Source organism: Apteryx mantelli, chromosome 13 (genome assembly GCF_036417845.1).
Source record: "Apteryx mantelli isolate bAptMan1 chromosome 13, bAptMan1.hap1, whole genome shotgun sequence".
Classification (NCBI taxonomy): Eukaryota; Metazoa; Chordata; class Aves; order Apterygiformes; family Apterygidae; genus Apteryx; species Apteryx mantelli.
In genome coordinates, this window is record NC_089990.1 from 9,042,980 (window position 1) to 9,060,079 (window position 17,100).

Below are 17,100 nucleotides of genomic sequence, written 5' to 3' on the forward strand. Positions count from 1 at the left end.
TGGGGCATGGCATGTGACAGGAGGTGTGATGCCATACCACAAGGCATGTGAGTAACCAGATGTGACACTGTGCCATGTGACACATGACCAGACTTGATGGCATTCCACATGATGACATACTATATGACTGTATATCATGCTACATGATGATGTGCCATGTGACAGGTCATGCTGCATGATGTGATGACACGCCATGTGACTGCATACCGCAAAATGTGATGCCACGTGATGATGCATAGTATGATGACATGCCACGTCAACTTCATCCTTGTAAAACCTGCAGTGACTGTCGGTTTTTAAGTGTACTGCAATTTACTGGTTTTGTACTACTGAACATCTGAAAACTGTGGAGTTGCTTGAGGCCTTTCAGTGCTTTTTGGAGTTCTTAGCACAAAGCTGGGAACTCTGGTTTGGACAGCACGAAGTTCAGCTGCTTTCAGAAGCTTACTTGGGCATCTCTTATAAAGGTGTTTCTTACAGGAAAAAAGATAGAGAAACAGCTTTATTTTGTCTTTAAGAAATAAACTGTTCTATTTGACAAGGGCTATGGGCATGTGTGTTCTACCTGTTTTGCTGAAAGAGTTTTTTGCCAACCTGTCTGAACTTTAAAAGAACAATTTCTTTAATTGTTGCAAGGCATCGTATATGCTGATAAGTGTAAGAACTTTATGATCAAGCTAGTGGTTGGACATCTAAAAGTAATCTGGTATTCACAAGCTTATTCTGCTATGAGTTCTGTTATAAAGCTATTCCCTGAAATGCTGATGGGGTAAAAAAGGGTTGTGTGTGCATGTGTGTGTTTTAACTGTATTCTTTCACCTCATCAAAAATACTTAAATGAACTGTAATTGTCTGGGTTTTTTTGTGTTGTCGTCTTTAGTGAATTGGCATTCCATGTCTTTGCATCACAGATCAAGACACGTAAGTGATTATACTCTGAGAAGGTCTTAAAAAAAAGATCTATGGGTCTGCTTTTCAAGTTGATGAGAAAGAGCATAGGGAGTCTGTCATTCCACATTTAATAGTCTGTGAAATGTGGATAGTATTTCTAGTAATAGTATTTATAATAGTTTTGTATATTGTCATAGCCTGTTAAATACATCCTTTAAATGCAAAGAACTGCATTGGCTGATGACTTTTTCTACGTAAAATACGTTTCCAGGAATTTTTATTAATTTCTTGATTGTATTTCCACTTATGCATGGAATAATTTAATTTTTATCTCTTTCTTCCTGCAAGTGATTTACAAAGAAAGGATAAAGAAGGTTTATTCTGCCTTTTCAATTCGTAGAGAGATCAGGGAAATCAAAACAACTGTTGTCTACTTATGGGAGGAGAAGAAGGTGAGAGAGAAAGGAACTGATATCTCCCATCAAGTTATTGCAACATTAAGATTCAGCGCTTTGATTTTGATTTTCTACAAAAGGAGCGCTTCATGTTTAGTCACATACTGTTCAATATCAGTTTTCTAATATGTGTTTAGTTTCCTGTTCAGTGCACAGAGAGTATCAGCCCAAAGGCTGTACAGTGATGTGGCGCTTAATGTAGCTGTTGCAGGGAAAGAGGGCGCACAGGGGACCCAGCACATTGCTTGAGACTGTTAGTCTGTGTGGTGATGGTAGTGATGCACCACAGGACAGTCTCTGGCATCAGCTGTCCTGAACTCCACAGGCGCATCAGAGGCCTTGGAGCAGATGGGGCTCATAACAGTTGATGCTGCTGTCCAGATCTCAGGTTGCAAGGTGTGCCAAGTGCCTTTCCCTGAGGCTGGGACCAGGGGCAGTGGTGGCCTCACCTGTGGAAGGTGTGCTCTGATCAAGTCACTGAGCCACCAAGTAAAGGAGCTATGGGATGAGGAGAGCAGACTGCACAAATACCAGGGAGGATGAGTAGGAGATCAACTGGTTCTTCATTGAAGCCCTGCATTGCGTGGAAGGAGAGACTACCAAAAGGTTCACTTCAGCAGGTGGAGGATGGGGACTGCCACAGCAGTGGAGGCTGGAAGCTTGAGACTGCTGGCAACTGGTAGAAAGCTCTTTCTTCACTTGCAGATGTGTACTTAAAGAATATTTATAGGACATTGGTAACAAAAAAAAGAGGGACAAGCTCTACTGGAGGAGGCTTCTGGGCCTGAGCTGGGGCCTACCAAGAAGTAGTGATGGGTAATAGGAGCTGGGGACACCCTTCTGCAGGGGATAGAGGCAAATCTTAACAAACCTCCTGTTGTTTGCTAGGGGCTAGATCTGGGCTGATGTGGAAATATGGCTAAGGCCTGTCCAGCTCTCAGACTGTTACCTTTGTTAGCAATAGCATGGCCAGGGGAGACCTGGAGTAAATAAAGGGTGATTGCAGGGACCAGAAGGCAGGGGTGAAGAACATGGGGGTCCACGTGACATTCTTGATCTGCTGACAAAGTTTTGGCTAAGAGCGGATGCATCTTAGAGGGAGGAAGTGCCCTGGAGACAGCATAATGGTGGAGACACTTATGCTTCCCATGAGAAAGTGATACGACTGGGGGACATATCAAGTGCCTTTTCACCAAATGAATATTGTTGTGCAGTTCTGCTGCTTTTATGGAGCTGTTGCTAGGCTTAATTAAATATTTAAGGCTGAAATATTAAACATCTTGCCTGTATTTGTTGTCTTGTAGTTAGCATAATGTCAGTGAGTTCTACTGTACTTGAGTTTATTTATGGGTAAATACATTTTTATGTGTTTGACTCATAAGAGTTGTTTTAAAAAAAAAAAAAAAAAAAAAAGGAGAGAGAGCTTGTCTTTGACCCAGTCTATTCAGGCATCCACTTCCAGGCAATCGGGAAGTGGAATCAGCTACAGGGTTCTTGCTGTTGTTCAAGTACCTTAGTGTTGCCAGTGTGTGGAAATAGTCTCTGCTGTTTGTTGTATGTTAAATGTTAGAGCTTGCTCTCATCTTTGGCAAAATGAATATATGATACTTTTATCATTTTGTTCTGCTTATAACTACCTTTGCTTCCTCATCCAGTTACACTGGTTTATAATGTTTGTTGCTACAATACAAAAGACTGAGGAGCCTTTTCCGTTTTGGTCTTCTGGCCTTCAAAAGCACATTAGTTACTAGAATATTGTCTAGTTAGTTTTGTTTGACTATAAGTATGTGCTTAGGAAGCTTAACTAAAGTTAAGGTTCAGAATTCATAGTTTGAAATCCAAGCTGTTTATGTAAAGATATAATCAGACTTCCTGAAGCAATTTGTTTCCCTTAATTTTCAGATTTGATGAAACCCAAAGGAGCAGTAAAATGTGATCTGAACTGTGAACTATCGTAACACTTTTTCACCTTGAACTACTCATTGACCTGCTGTAACCAAAGCTGAGCTAGAATTCATTCAAATTTCAGAAATGGTTGAGTCAATTCATAGTCCCTGCTTATCAACTTCAGCAGGCCTGAAATGATGTTGAATTTTGTAGCTGAGAATAGTGTAATGGCTGGTCTGAAACACACACCTTATAATTACTTTAATTAGCATGGGCTTCAACCACCATTTTGTACTATGCAGTAACACGCTTAACCTGTCTTCGGCCTCATGAAAGTTCTGTAGCAAATCTGCAGTAACATTTGACTGGCAGGTTACATTCATAGGGCCTTTGCTGCAAAGTGAGAAGTCTCTGTTTAGACACCTGCAAACCATAATACCTAGGTTTTCAATGCACGTTCATTTATATATGATAACTTATATTTTGAAGTGTTACAAATAATAAGTTCTTTTGAGGAGAGGGGAATTATTTTGGTTCAGCATCAGAAAACAGTGGGAACTGTCTTGAATTTTTATGTGGAGAAGACAAACCTTGAATTGCTTAAATTTACTAGCTCTGTGGCTAGGTTACCCGCTTAAGATGTGATTGCCTCTTACAGAGCAGGAACTTGCACCTGGTATTCTCACTTGGCATACAAATGGCTTAGGCACATGTATGTAGGGTTAATATTTCAGTTTGTTCTGTTAGAAAATGAACTCCCTTTATAAATAATTAAGGTGGGCATGAGCAGAAACTTGGATCTTTCTCCTACCCCTTTAAAGTTGTTAACAGTTCTGAGTGTATGTCTCTTGCTTTCAGTTTAACAAGAAGTTTTATCCAGCTCCTCAGAAACTTTTCTTAAAGAACAGTCCTTAATAGAATTCCAGATGTCTCTTATAACCTCTCATCTGTGATCATCTCATTTAAAACTCTGATGAATTTTTCACTTGGTTTTGGATTGAGTTGCACTAATGCTTACCAGAGATTTACAAACTAATTCCTAAAGCTTAAAAAAAATGCAAACAAACACAAAAACAATATTCAAAAATACTGTTGTTTTGCAGTTTCTGTATATTTTTAAAACAATGCTTTGTATCAGTCTTTTTGTTGTTTCTATTCTCAGTTTTGAGACTTTTTAGGGTAACATGCACTTACTTGAGGCTGGTTACTGTCTTTATTCTCCAGATTTGGATTCTGATTTTATGCGTTTGTATAATTGCATTATTAATAATATTAGATTCAGTATGGCAGCTTTCATCAATGGAGAGGACTGTGTATTGCTCTGGAGACAGTCTTCTTGCCTCTTTTTGCTTTGTTACCTCTTTAAATGAGATGTTGCATTTCAGCAGATGAATGTGGTAAAACTATTTTATTTTTATTTATTATTAACTAAGGAATACAAGATAGGGAAGTTGGTGCATTTATCAGCTAAGACACTCATCCTCTTTATTCTGCTGTATTAGTTAGTGTTTTGGGTTTTAATACTACATTAGATGGCTGTTACATCCACCTTTTCTGTCTTCTTTTATCCAACTAATAAAGCAAGACAAGGGTGTGGTTGTCATGAGAAAATACACTTCTGGGATAGTGTAATACATGAGGCCTTAATGGGGAGTTGGAAACACTGATGATTTATGGCCTTACACAACAGTCATTAGGCATACACATCAATGTGTAACATCCCATAAATTATATTAAAGGCTGCAAAAAGCCATAAATTGTCATTTTCAGTGTGAGTTATTACCATTAAAGACTTTTATTCCCTGCTGCTACTGTGTGTTTCTGCAGCTTCCTTGCCAATTCCCGTACTAATGATTTCAGCAACTGCAGGAAGGAGACTGAGAGATGCAGTGGCTGATTAGGTAGCACAGTTGCCTTAAAGCTGTTAAGTCAGAGGTTAAACTACTTTCTAGAGAAAATATGATCAACTCGCCTGGTAACATCCTTAGTACTGAGCATTTCTGAATATCATTCAGACTTAAAGGTGGTATTTTTCTTCACTGTTGTTAATATGTGCATACTAAAAACCAAACATGGTTTTAAAGTAATGGTATCGATTTGTACTGAACAGGCAGCTGCAACAGAACAAAGTTAGGCTTGGTCCCATGAAACAGTTCAGTATCTATCACTGGTGTAAGTTCTACAGCTGTGTATCACAGAGTCTGCAACAGTACCTCAGAGGAAATATTGCTAAAATTACTAAATGCTGGGAAATATTACAATATACTAGTAATTTGTAATATTTCCTAAGTGGTGAGTCTTCAAAACACCAGGCTGTAGGTCTTACTCTGTATTTGAAGCTGACTTGAATAAACCTGAGTAACAGGGAATTGCAAATAATAATATTTATTTTTTTGTGCAGCAGTGTTGTGGTATTTAGCTTCAGGGAAGGTAGTGCATTCCTCCAAGTTGTTTTGGTTATCATTTGCACCTCTGTAGAGAGGCTCATGCAGAGGGAAAACAAGATAGCATATCAAAATTCATTTGAATGAGGTGACTTTCGGACACTCTAAAAATTATTCTTGAAAACCTGAGTACTTCCTTTCAGGCTGGTAGCAGTAAAGTGTCATTATAATTATGAAAAGCAAAGAACAAAATAACATATCATGGCTCTTCCAAGACGTCCCTCCAAACAAGACTGTTCTTTCTCTGGAGCTGTTGGGTTTACTGTAAGTTTCAGAAAGATTTTTCTTTGCCGCACCTTTATTTTAAACTTTAATTAAACATTGTCTTTCATTATCCAAACTCTTCCAGTTTAGTGTTTCAGAGAGATGCAGTCAAACCATCTTGATAATCCTGTTCTCTTAGGCATAATGAAAATAGCTATGATATCAATTTTAACATTTTGCTAGCCATTTTTGTCGCATTATAACAAAAGAGCTTTTTGTATGCTTTTTTTCCCCTCTGTTGACTAGAGCACATTACTGGTTAAAGCATGCCCCCTAGTGAGCCAGTTAGGCAAGATTAAAATTTCAAGCATTTTTCATAACAGTAAATTGGATTTTTTCTGTTCTTTCTTTTTCTAGCTTGGAGAAGTATTCAAGTTTGTATGAATAGCTAATTGCTATGTTATTTCTTGGATAAGAGAAGATCAGTATTTTTGTATTTTTAATATGAAAATGTGGCAACTGTAGGAATATGGTATTGTGCAGGAAAAGGAACTAGTACTATTTGTACTTTGTAATTCTTATTTGTGAGTTACTGAAGAGTTCAGTTGCATGAATAATCAAAATAGCCACCTGAGCTAGAAAAGAGGGTGTGAATTATAGCTGAATACAGTTGGAATATTTTTGAAAATGGATATGTAATGTATCTAATTGATTCAGGTGGGAATGAGTCACAGAGCATCGGGGGGAAGTCCATTGAAGTAAATGTTTAAAACTGAATAAAGTAACTGCTGAAGTAATTTTCAGAAATATCTATGTAAGTGTGGACAGATGAATTGCTTTTTGCTGACTGTTAATTCGAATGGTTGTTTGATTTCAACTTGGAGCCTGCAATATATTGTGCTTTGATAACATCATCTGACATTTTAAAATGTTAATAATACATTTTATAAACATAGTTTTGTTTTAGATTTTTATAATAATGGAAATAGTATTTATAAAATGAATGTTTGGTATTGTGCAGTCTTGACTATTCGTTCAGATTCATTGCTACAGGATATCTTGTCCTAGAATGCTATCTCTTGCCTTCACAGTGTACCAGCGGGACTTTTAGGATCAAACACTGCATGAGACATATCCCAGATTTGCATTTCTGTTCATTCAGAATTCCCAAGTGCTGTGTGCTCAGATTGTGTATCATGGAATAGATAACTTTTATGAAGAACTTCAAGCACCTAATCCTATTTAATTATTTCTGCATGATTTAAGAGACAGAATTTATTCATATGCTGAAGTTTTTTATGCTTCCAGAAGCAACCAAGTTGCACATGTATGACTTCAGGAATATCATGAAAGAAAATTGTGCCATTGTTCTGAAAGCTAAGTCTCTGAAGTGTTTTTTCCTTTTTTGGTGCTTAACTCGATTTGAATGAAGTATGGTTTTTTTTTTTTTTCATCTGATTTGAAATGAAAACATGGAATTCTGAAATTTTAGGTGAATGAAATATCTGATAAAATAAGTTTGGTTTGAATACTTCATCTGACACTTCTAAAATGCTAGTGCACTTCATATTTTCAATTTTGTTTCAGAGTTTCTAGTAATAAATAGTATTTTTTTGAAATGAATGTTTTGGAATTGTCAAAATAGAACACTTCGACTTCTTCCTGTTTTGGGGGCTAGAGGAGGTCTTGTACTGCAAAATGGTTAGATTTTCACAGTAACATGTTTTGATGAGTTCCAGTATTGATCTTTTTTCCTCACTAACATATTTTTGTGTCAAGACATTCACATACCAGATGATAATAAATGGCTTTGCTGCTGCCAGACAGATCATGGAAGATCTGGGTTTTGGTGTGTGTCTTTTCCTTGAGAAACACTTGTGAAACCCTTATGCTATTACATGGTGTGGAAAGCAGTATTGTTGGGTAAATTAAGAGTCTTCTGGCTGCAGACATGGCTAGCCAGCATCTCCTGTGGGTACACCTACATGTTTCAAGAGGCTGTGATTCACACTGGCTGATCTGCCTGTGGAACTAGTAAAGCTGTATTAATGTGTTGCTGTAGCTGTTCAGATGAGCCACTGGGATCAAGAGAGCTGCTTTTGTGGCCTGAGTTATTTTATGTGCAGTGTTAGACCATACTGTTTGGACATAGTAGCCTGTTCAGTGGCTGCTGCAGTGATATCTGCATTGCACCCTGTTGTATAGGGTGACCACTGAATTACTCAATTTTTAATGAAAGATATGTCTGATACTTGCCACTATGATGGAGAAATAAGTGGAGTGAATTCTTTTTCTTAGGCTACCTATCTGAATGTAAGTGTCCATTATGAAATTTCAGCATTCTTTAAGTGAACTGTCTAATTCTTTTGATTTCCCATTAATCTTTTTCAAAGATTTAATTTATTCATACAGTCAGTGTAAGCTGACTGCTTGTACTCAGTTACAGACAAGTAATCAGCTGAGTTCATGAAAAGGAGGCTTGGCTATATTGGCATAAAGTGCTCAGTTGTCAGGCAGTTTATCTATCCAGTCTATGCATTAGAATTATATAGAGGGCAATGTGGTGGACACTTACAATGTTGCTTTTTGCTCTCAATACATACAGTCAGCTAATAATAGTTTTTTTATTGTGGGTAGGTTGAGAGAGATATTTAAAAGAGGAAAAAATTATAAAACTTCGCCCTGCACATTCTCTTTGACTTCCTCGTCCACCTGCCTTTTAATTTCTTTTCTTTAGTGTTGCAGCTGTGCTGAGTAGTCAGATTTTAGACACACATATACCTCTTACTTTACAGAGCAATAAAGTATATTTGATAAGCATGTGACTGGGCTTTTTCACTATTTTTCTGAGACTATTGGAAAAGCAAAATTACAAATGGTAGACTATGCAATCTAATATTTTAAGGATATTATAATGATATCTGAATGCAATTAGAATTTGAAGACAAGAAGGCTTGGAACTTTCGTATATTGGGACCAGTATCTAAATTCTCCTGTTCAGTAGTATTTTCACTTATTTCACCCCTAAAAGCTTCAACCGAAAGGGAGGCTGACTTTTGGGGAATTTTGTTTGTTTCTGGACAGAGGTCTGTTTGTTGGCTAAAGAAGATTGCCTATAGCATTCCATTGCTGATCATTCTGGGTTCCTCACTGGTTCAACTACATGGGGGACCTAAGGATAAGCAAAACTTAAATACTTTTTCTCACACTTCATGTAATAGTTCTGCAATGCCCTTAGACTCAGACAGCCCAGGAACAAGAGGGATTTTTGGTTTGATCAGGTGCTAAACTCATTGTGCTTGCCATAGGAGCTTGAGTTTTATTATTATATAAATTAAAAAATGGCCAAGTGTTGAAAATGAGCATTCTGTTTTCCTACAGATTCAAATGTAGGAATGCATAGAAGCAATATACAGATAAAAGTTTAGAATTTTAGATAGGCAGCTGAAGTTGACTGAAGTCTGCATTGTCTGAATTTCCTTAAATGTTGTTTAATACATTAAAATTGCGTTTTACTAACAGTAATATCACAAATTTACATGTGGAATCAAATGATTTTTATGAATTGTTTTGGGGTGCAGTGATAAACATGAAGGGGAACAAAATGGTCATTAATATATTTTGTACTTGCCATGTTTCTGCTAATACAGGAGTGTAATCTTATTTTATGTGTTGATATACTTCAGCTGGAGTGCTTCCACCTTTCACTACCCCACCTTTCACTACCCTGCCTTTCACTTACAAAACATTTGCAGGAAAAGTGGCTGATAAAAATTGCTGCTGATGATAGTGTCTACTTGCTTCTGTATTGCTTAAAAAAAGGCAAGAGACATTTGTTTCATTTGCCTTGTGTAATGGCACTGGGAGGAAAAACAAGCATAAAACAAAGGCACAGCATGAACGGGCAAAAATATGTGAGGAGAGCTCAGAGCAGAGATTTCATTCGCATTCTCATGTCAATATAGATTATTATTACTATCTTACTTGCACAATTGATGTACATTTATTTTCCATTTGAAAAAGTCAGGAATGGATTTTTCCTCCTACTCTGTAGGACTCTGCTTTAAGCTAGCAGTCAAAATATAATTGCTTATAAATGGAGGTTATTAAATGGCTTTAAAAATCCCCCATATTGCTGTAAATTAATCCTGTAAAGCTGTATATTAGGGTTTTGGATATTGTGTAGTTTCAAGCAGTACTATTGCAACCTGGATATTTAGACTAGACAGAAATTGTTCTTCCTTAGCTGAGAAACGTGAGACACAGGACTTCTGTCACCCCTCAGTCACTCCAAGCGTTGCTTGCTTCATTTCTTCAGTCTTTTGTATTTCAGCCCCACCGTATGCATCTGAGAAAATTTATTAGACTAAATGCTTCTGATGGAGTTTAGTTCAAATATATTTAACTCAGATTTTGAATTTGAATGTATTTAATTCTCCCTGAGATTTGACTGTGTTAGAATTAGACATCAGAAATCCAGCTATAAAACCAACTAACTAGGTAGAAGGAGTAAAAAACCTCTTTGAAAAAGAGGATCCAGCAATGATGAGTATGTTACAATTATAAAATTTGCATGTTCTGTCTGTTAAACTCAATCTTGTTATGGGCAAAAGGAAACATGCTGTGTATATGTAGAGCTAGGAATATACTTTCACCAGGTAGGAGATCACAGAAAAAATCTGAGCAACATGACTTCAATGACTTCTTTGCACTTCTTGCCAGGTCTCACATTTCAAGGCATTTCAGTTTGAATTACGAAAACAATGTGACTTTGAAAACTGGTCCTGTCTTTCAGTAGTAAATACAAACCAATATTCTTATATCATAGAGGGGATGCATCTAGTTGTTTGGGAGTAGTCAAAGTGTTATAAGATTAAAGAAATAGGTGGTGATGTCAGCATACATTAAACTGCACATTGCCTTTAGGTGATGGTTTGTATGTTCCATAATCTCTCTGCTACTTACAGGTAGACATTTATTTTCTATGTGCTTGTCTTCCTAAGGCTGCGCTTTTTTTAATGTAGCAGATTTCTGTCTGAACATCTTGTGGGGTTATAGGTTGGACCCTGGGGCACAAATGGGGCACAGACCTCCAGAAAATCATTACAAGTCAGTGTCCCACGTTGGAATGCTACTTTTTACTATTGAAATTACCCTTAAATGAGATGTACTGAACATTATTTATTAACTTAGCAGCCTGAAACAAGGTCAGAATGTTTCACTTTCAATAAAACATACCTGAATAAAGCTTTTAAATACTTCCAAGTAGGAGCTTTTTTCATGAATTTTCATTTCAAGAAAAAATGAATTTTTACTTTTCATCCCTTTCTAAAAATAAATATCAGTTTTGGGATTTCTGGCAGAAAAGGGCTGATTAAATTGTGGTTGATCTCTACATACTTCTCCAAATACATATCCTGTGTAGGATCCAGAACAAGAGCTAACTTCTGTTGCATATTCATAGTTTTGAAATATTTACCTGTGCACATGTTAGTAGAAACTGCCAATGCCTTTTTTGTTTTGTTTTTGAGCATGTTATTAATATTATTCTTCCAGAAGAGTCTTCAGAAGGATAGTCTTCCTTTACTAGGGCATTTTCTTTTTATTAAGCACCTTCGGAAGGTTTCCTGGTCTCAGATCTTGAGAATTCTAGCTAGTTCTGGTGAATTAATCAAGTCATATAACTTTTTTTTTTTTTTTGATCATATGAATATGCAAACATTTTCCTAGGTAAGTATTTGCAAATGCCAAGTAGAAACGTACTGTTTTAAAAATAGTAAAAAGAAAATTTGAACGTTTGGCAGAAGTCTAAGGAATGTGAAAGATGCCTAAGAAATTTTAAAAACTCACTATAGATATTATTTTTAAGTAGTACGAAAGGTAAATGTGTGAAGTATGTTTCTGTTTCTTTTTCTGCTTGAAAAATAAAATGTTTTGTGAAGATATTTACATTCTGTCATGCACTACCATGAAATTGAACTTCATCTTTGTGATGTTTAATACTGCTGAAGGGTTTCCTAACACATGATTTAGTAGTATGACAGTTTGGTCCTAATGTTGCAGACTTCTTTGTAATACGAGGGCTACTTTTTTTTTTCCCCCTTGATCCAACTGGTTGTTTCCTTCTTTCCTTTTCCATATAGGTTACAGTGCTGGAATTTCTCATCACCATCAGAACCTCATGAAAATGAGGTGGATCCTGAAAATGAATGGATTCAACAACATCCAACTAACCTGGAATTCAGTATTTTTGTTTTCTTGCTTCTCATATGGGTTGCTATCAGAACATCAATTTAGGACACCTACGCTTTTTAGGACAAAATCGTTTTCATGGCTCTAGTATAAAACTGCAGAAATGCTTTGCCTAACACTGTGATTTTATTGCATCTTTTCTTTTTTTGAAGAAAGAAAGGTAAATTCAAAGCTATTGTGGCGATATATTCAGAAGTTGGTTCTGTCATCTTAATAATTTAGTTGAGACAATGATGTATAGTTTGTTTTACATTATAATAACAAATGCCATCATTTGTAAAATTTTAGGACTAAGTGCTGGACCATATTCATAGACTTACAAATTAGCCCAAAGCATATTGAAGATTTTTATTAGCTGGCTTCTCATGTTTCAGGCTATAGTGGATAGCTTCATTTTTTTGTGATTGTTTTTGACCAGTACAAAATACACAAAAACCATCTGTCTAATGTTCCTTATGAGTTCATAATTTTGTTTTAACTATACATATAGTGAAGAATCAGTAATCCCCATGGATAGGGCTGAGATTCATTTGAATTGTCTGATAATCAACAGGACCCATATTGTGGTCTCTTTCGTTCTGTGATTTTGGTGGAAGGATTTGGATTTTTGGTGAGGTATGAACTGAGTCTGATTTTTAATGTGTCAAGATGTTACTTATATATCCTTCTAAAGTGCAGGACATATTTTGAATCAGTAGATGCCTGAAGGGTCTTCTCATAAGTCAACTGTTAAATTCCTAATGAGCCTATAGCTATTGAGCTTAATAAAATAAAAGGGGTGGGCAAACTGCTGATTTCTTACCTGCTGTTGTTCTCCCCTGTTCTCAGATGTGTATTTCAGTTTTGTTTTCCTGTTACTTTCCCCACTGTTCCTGTCCTTTTTTTTTTTTTTTTTCCCCCATATGTTGGCGTTCATGATCATCTCTAGGTCTTGAGCAGTTTTTTGTTGCCCAAGAAGCTCAGCTGAGTACTCGTCTAACGAGATGTCACTCTGCAGCTTGACCACTTTACCTCCCTTCAAACAGACTCTTGCATCCTAGGTCAATTGCCCTGTAGTGTCGTAGAAACTTCACAGCCAATAGGTGATAGTCACTCCAGGGGTTTGTAAGGCCATCCCTAAGTAATAAATGTGTCATTCTTGAAGGCGTCGTGTGGTTTTTGTGCATCAAATTACTCCAAGTAAACATCAGATGAGGTTTAAGGACAAAAAGATACACTTGTTAATCATCAGTAAAGTTTATACATTGTGTCTAAATGCAAACAAAGGACAGAACCCTGAAGTAAAGTATTTTGAATGAATGATAACTTCTCTTAGTTTTGCTCAAGAGACCCTGTTATCGTGCCCTAGGCAGAACTTCTGTCCTCTCTCCTGCTTCCTGTTTACTGTGATTCCAGCTCTGTCAACATGCTCAAGACCTGTCTTACAGTAACAGGGTGTTCTTGCAGTTTTGCGAAAGGATGCTGCTGCTATGTGATCATAAATTCCTTTAAGAAGGTGCTTTAAACTCGACAGATATTAATTATTTTTAAATTTTTATCACATGCTTGAAACTTATCCATTTGTTTTTAGTTGGTGAATTGTTCATGGAGCCCATACATACCATACTTTTGTTTCGAAATGAATGGCTGGAGAAACTTGGAAACATGGGCTGAAAAAGTTCTTTCCAGCTCTAGTAAACTTCTCTTAGCTATTAGTCAGCTGTGCATATGAGCTTTGTCTGAGAGAAAATAAATCAGTTTGTGCCCTTATAAAGAACTTGCAAGGCTTTTCCAAGGCCTTGTCCGTCCAGTGATTAAAAGTCTTTTCAGTTTCCAGTCTAAATTTATGGCCACTGTATTTTTGTTTAACTTAAGACCTCCTGGGGTCTTTTATTGAAATACCTGAAACTAAGTGCAGTTTAGTACACGTGAAGATGAATATTTGCTCTTCAGAAGCATTTTTAAGAGTCCAGTGAGAAGTCATCTCTGGCAGGAAATGTAGTAATATGATGGAGTTGGAAAAGGAGAGTTCTGTTTTGTAGCAAAATCCACTCGCTTCTCTGTAGAGTTAGACATTTAATGGTATTTTCTGATCATTAAAAAGAGAACCTTTTTTCAGTGTGTTAGTATCCAGTATTTCAGAACAGGCTATGCCATATGTCAATAGTAGAATGTTGCTGATCCATACTAGCAAATCCACCTGGTTGAATAATAGCTTATAAATGCATCATAGTCTCCTTAACTAGAATTTTGTAGTGCTTTTAGCAGGGTCCTACTGCAGTAATCATTCTACTTTGGCAAATAAACAGACTGTTTTAAAGGATTAACATAGAACTAATATAAATGGCAGGAGCATATTATATAAAAGTTGATAAATTTTCTTTTACCCTTGAAAGAAATTGCTGCCTTGTTAGCTGTACTCAACTTCTGTAGGTCTCCTTGAATCCAGACACTGGCAAACAAAGTAGATACTACAGTGGCCAAATACTTGGCCACTTGGCATCAGGATGTGATTTGATCCAGATAAATTCATTCCTTTTGGCCAGATCTCTCATTTTATGAATATATGATAGATGAATGCAGGTAAATAGTAGTGTAGTGAGTGCTTAATTGGCAAATATGGTAGGCTGTCAATGTTGTTTTTCAGTAAGTAGTAATATTGTCTTTGTTCTGATGACTTCTTGAAAGATGCAGTCTGGATAATAAACACACATATGTAGAACCTGGCAAAAGGACAAATCTCTCCAAATGTGAAAGAGGAACTTTTGTCTTAACCAAAATAAGGAGAGAGATTAAAAACCTCTCCATTTCTTGACTAGGATAGCAAACCCATTCCAAAACCCATGCTTATCATGACAGGGTTCTCTAAGCAGCAAAAGAAGCTAAGAAGTTTGGCTGTTATTCACATCCAACATCATTTGGAAATTTCAGTTCAGGACAAAAAAGTGAAGGAAATCACTCTATTAATTGCATCAGCAGAACAGGATAAGCATTATTTTTATCCTATATATAAAACTTTAGTTGATTAAAAAAATTTGCCGCCTTTCGGCACAAAATACTGTGGTGCAGAATTCGGAATATTGGTCGTGCTATTGCAGGATATGCTGTATTTCTGACTAAATCGTATATGTTACTTACACCTGAAAACATTGAACAAATTGAGGAAAAATGCTCATTAAACTTGCACAATTAAAGTTAAAATTTCTGAACAGTTCTTTGTACATCTTTCCACAAGATGCATCCAGTAGAACTGATATCCTGATTTTCCAAGGAGGCTGGGGAATCTTGTGAAATAGTTAGCATATTAATCTTAGGGAATAGTTCTTAGTTGGATTTCTTTAAGATTTCAAGCTGAATATCATTGAGATACTTGCTTTTGAAGTTAGTTCACTTTATGCTATAGCAGTTAATTTAAATTAATATTTGTGTGATCTTTTTTTTCCCCCCTGAGAATTTCAGAGAGCATGGCATCTTGTGTAATTTTTATTGTCTTCCATAAAACCTTTTAAAATAGATTCTTGGAGGTTACCTGAGGTCATATCCCATTGAGTTATGCGCAGAAAGTGTGCTTCTGCTGGGAGGTTGTTGTTATTATTATTATTATTATTATTATTATTTTAATTTTTTTTTTTTTTTGGTCAGTACTTTAGTTCAAAGTAACTGTGTCCAAACTGGCCTGGTTCCATGTTACAAAATTGTATTGAATCAGTTCCACATATTCAGGCAATGAGTGTAATAAGTTACAGGAATGTTCTACCACTGTTGGTGAAAATGGTGTTTCCTTTTCTTTCACTTTACATCAGTCGGTTTTGTAGTGCAACAGTACGTAATAGTAGGAATATGGAAAAGGAAATTTCATTCTCTGCCAGCTGTAGGTAATACATCCTGAAGCAGTTCTGACTTTGGTTTTTCCAGTTGGCTTTTAATTTGCTCCTGTATGAAAAATAATTGACACTAGCTTTTCAAACTGTATTTCCAGACATTTTAAAGGTCTTGAAATAAAGCTATAAATGTGATTTCAGATTCGGACTTCACTCTCATTCTGCTTGCAAGCTTAAAAGTTGATTATGGATATAGTTTTTGTCCTTGAGGATCTTTCCTCAATTAGAAGCGTTTGCTGCAAAGGATTCTCAGAAGTCTGAGCTACTCCGATTGTCATTCTGCTTCTTGAGAAAAGATTCCTTCAGTAAGGACAACTGTGTCATTATTACTTGCTGTGTAACAAGCATTTTCATCTGGTAGCTCAGTGGAAAGTAGAAACTGATGATCTTGTGCAGGTGTGGATTTTTCAGGTTTCATGACAAAAAATGCAGCCTGGTGTGAAAACTCAGCTGCTAAATTTATGAAACATTTACTGATGTCCCCCAGTGTCTTCTGAAGCTGCTAGTGTTGAACGTTATCAAGGTTACCTGGAATAGCATTTTAGTAGAAATTCTTGAGGTTTCTCTGGCTCCCTAGCAGCAAGCAGAAGTTAAAAACAAGAACCACATAGTGCAAATACCTTGCTGCTGCAGCATGTAACAAAATTTTGTGCTGAGAGAACGAATGAACTTTAAAAGCATAACTACAATATTGTTGATTTCTAAGGAAATATTTTTAAGAAAGGAAGCTGGTAACAGGGAAAAAATAAAAAGAAACAATTGATGTATGACTTCAAATAGATGATTAAGCAAATATAGTGAACCTTTACCATGTAGAGATCAACTTTATGACCTTTGTTAGACTGCTTTCCTGCTCCTGGTCCTCTTTTCTTCCTAGTAGCACTTACATTGTTTTAACTTCTCCTGCAGAAATCTGTTCTCCTTTTTTCCCTTCACTTAGAGCTTTTGAGCCTATCCTCCCATACTGTTCCCAGATGGGGAGAAAGCCAACCTGATAACTTTGTATCCTTGAAGTAGAGAAACATGTTGCTTCTGCTACAGTGGAGTGGGAGATGATGGAAAAAGACTTCTGGGAATGGCAACCTGTGTTCCTGTATTTGATCTTTT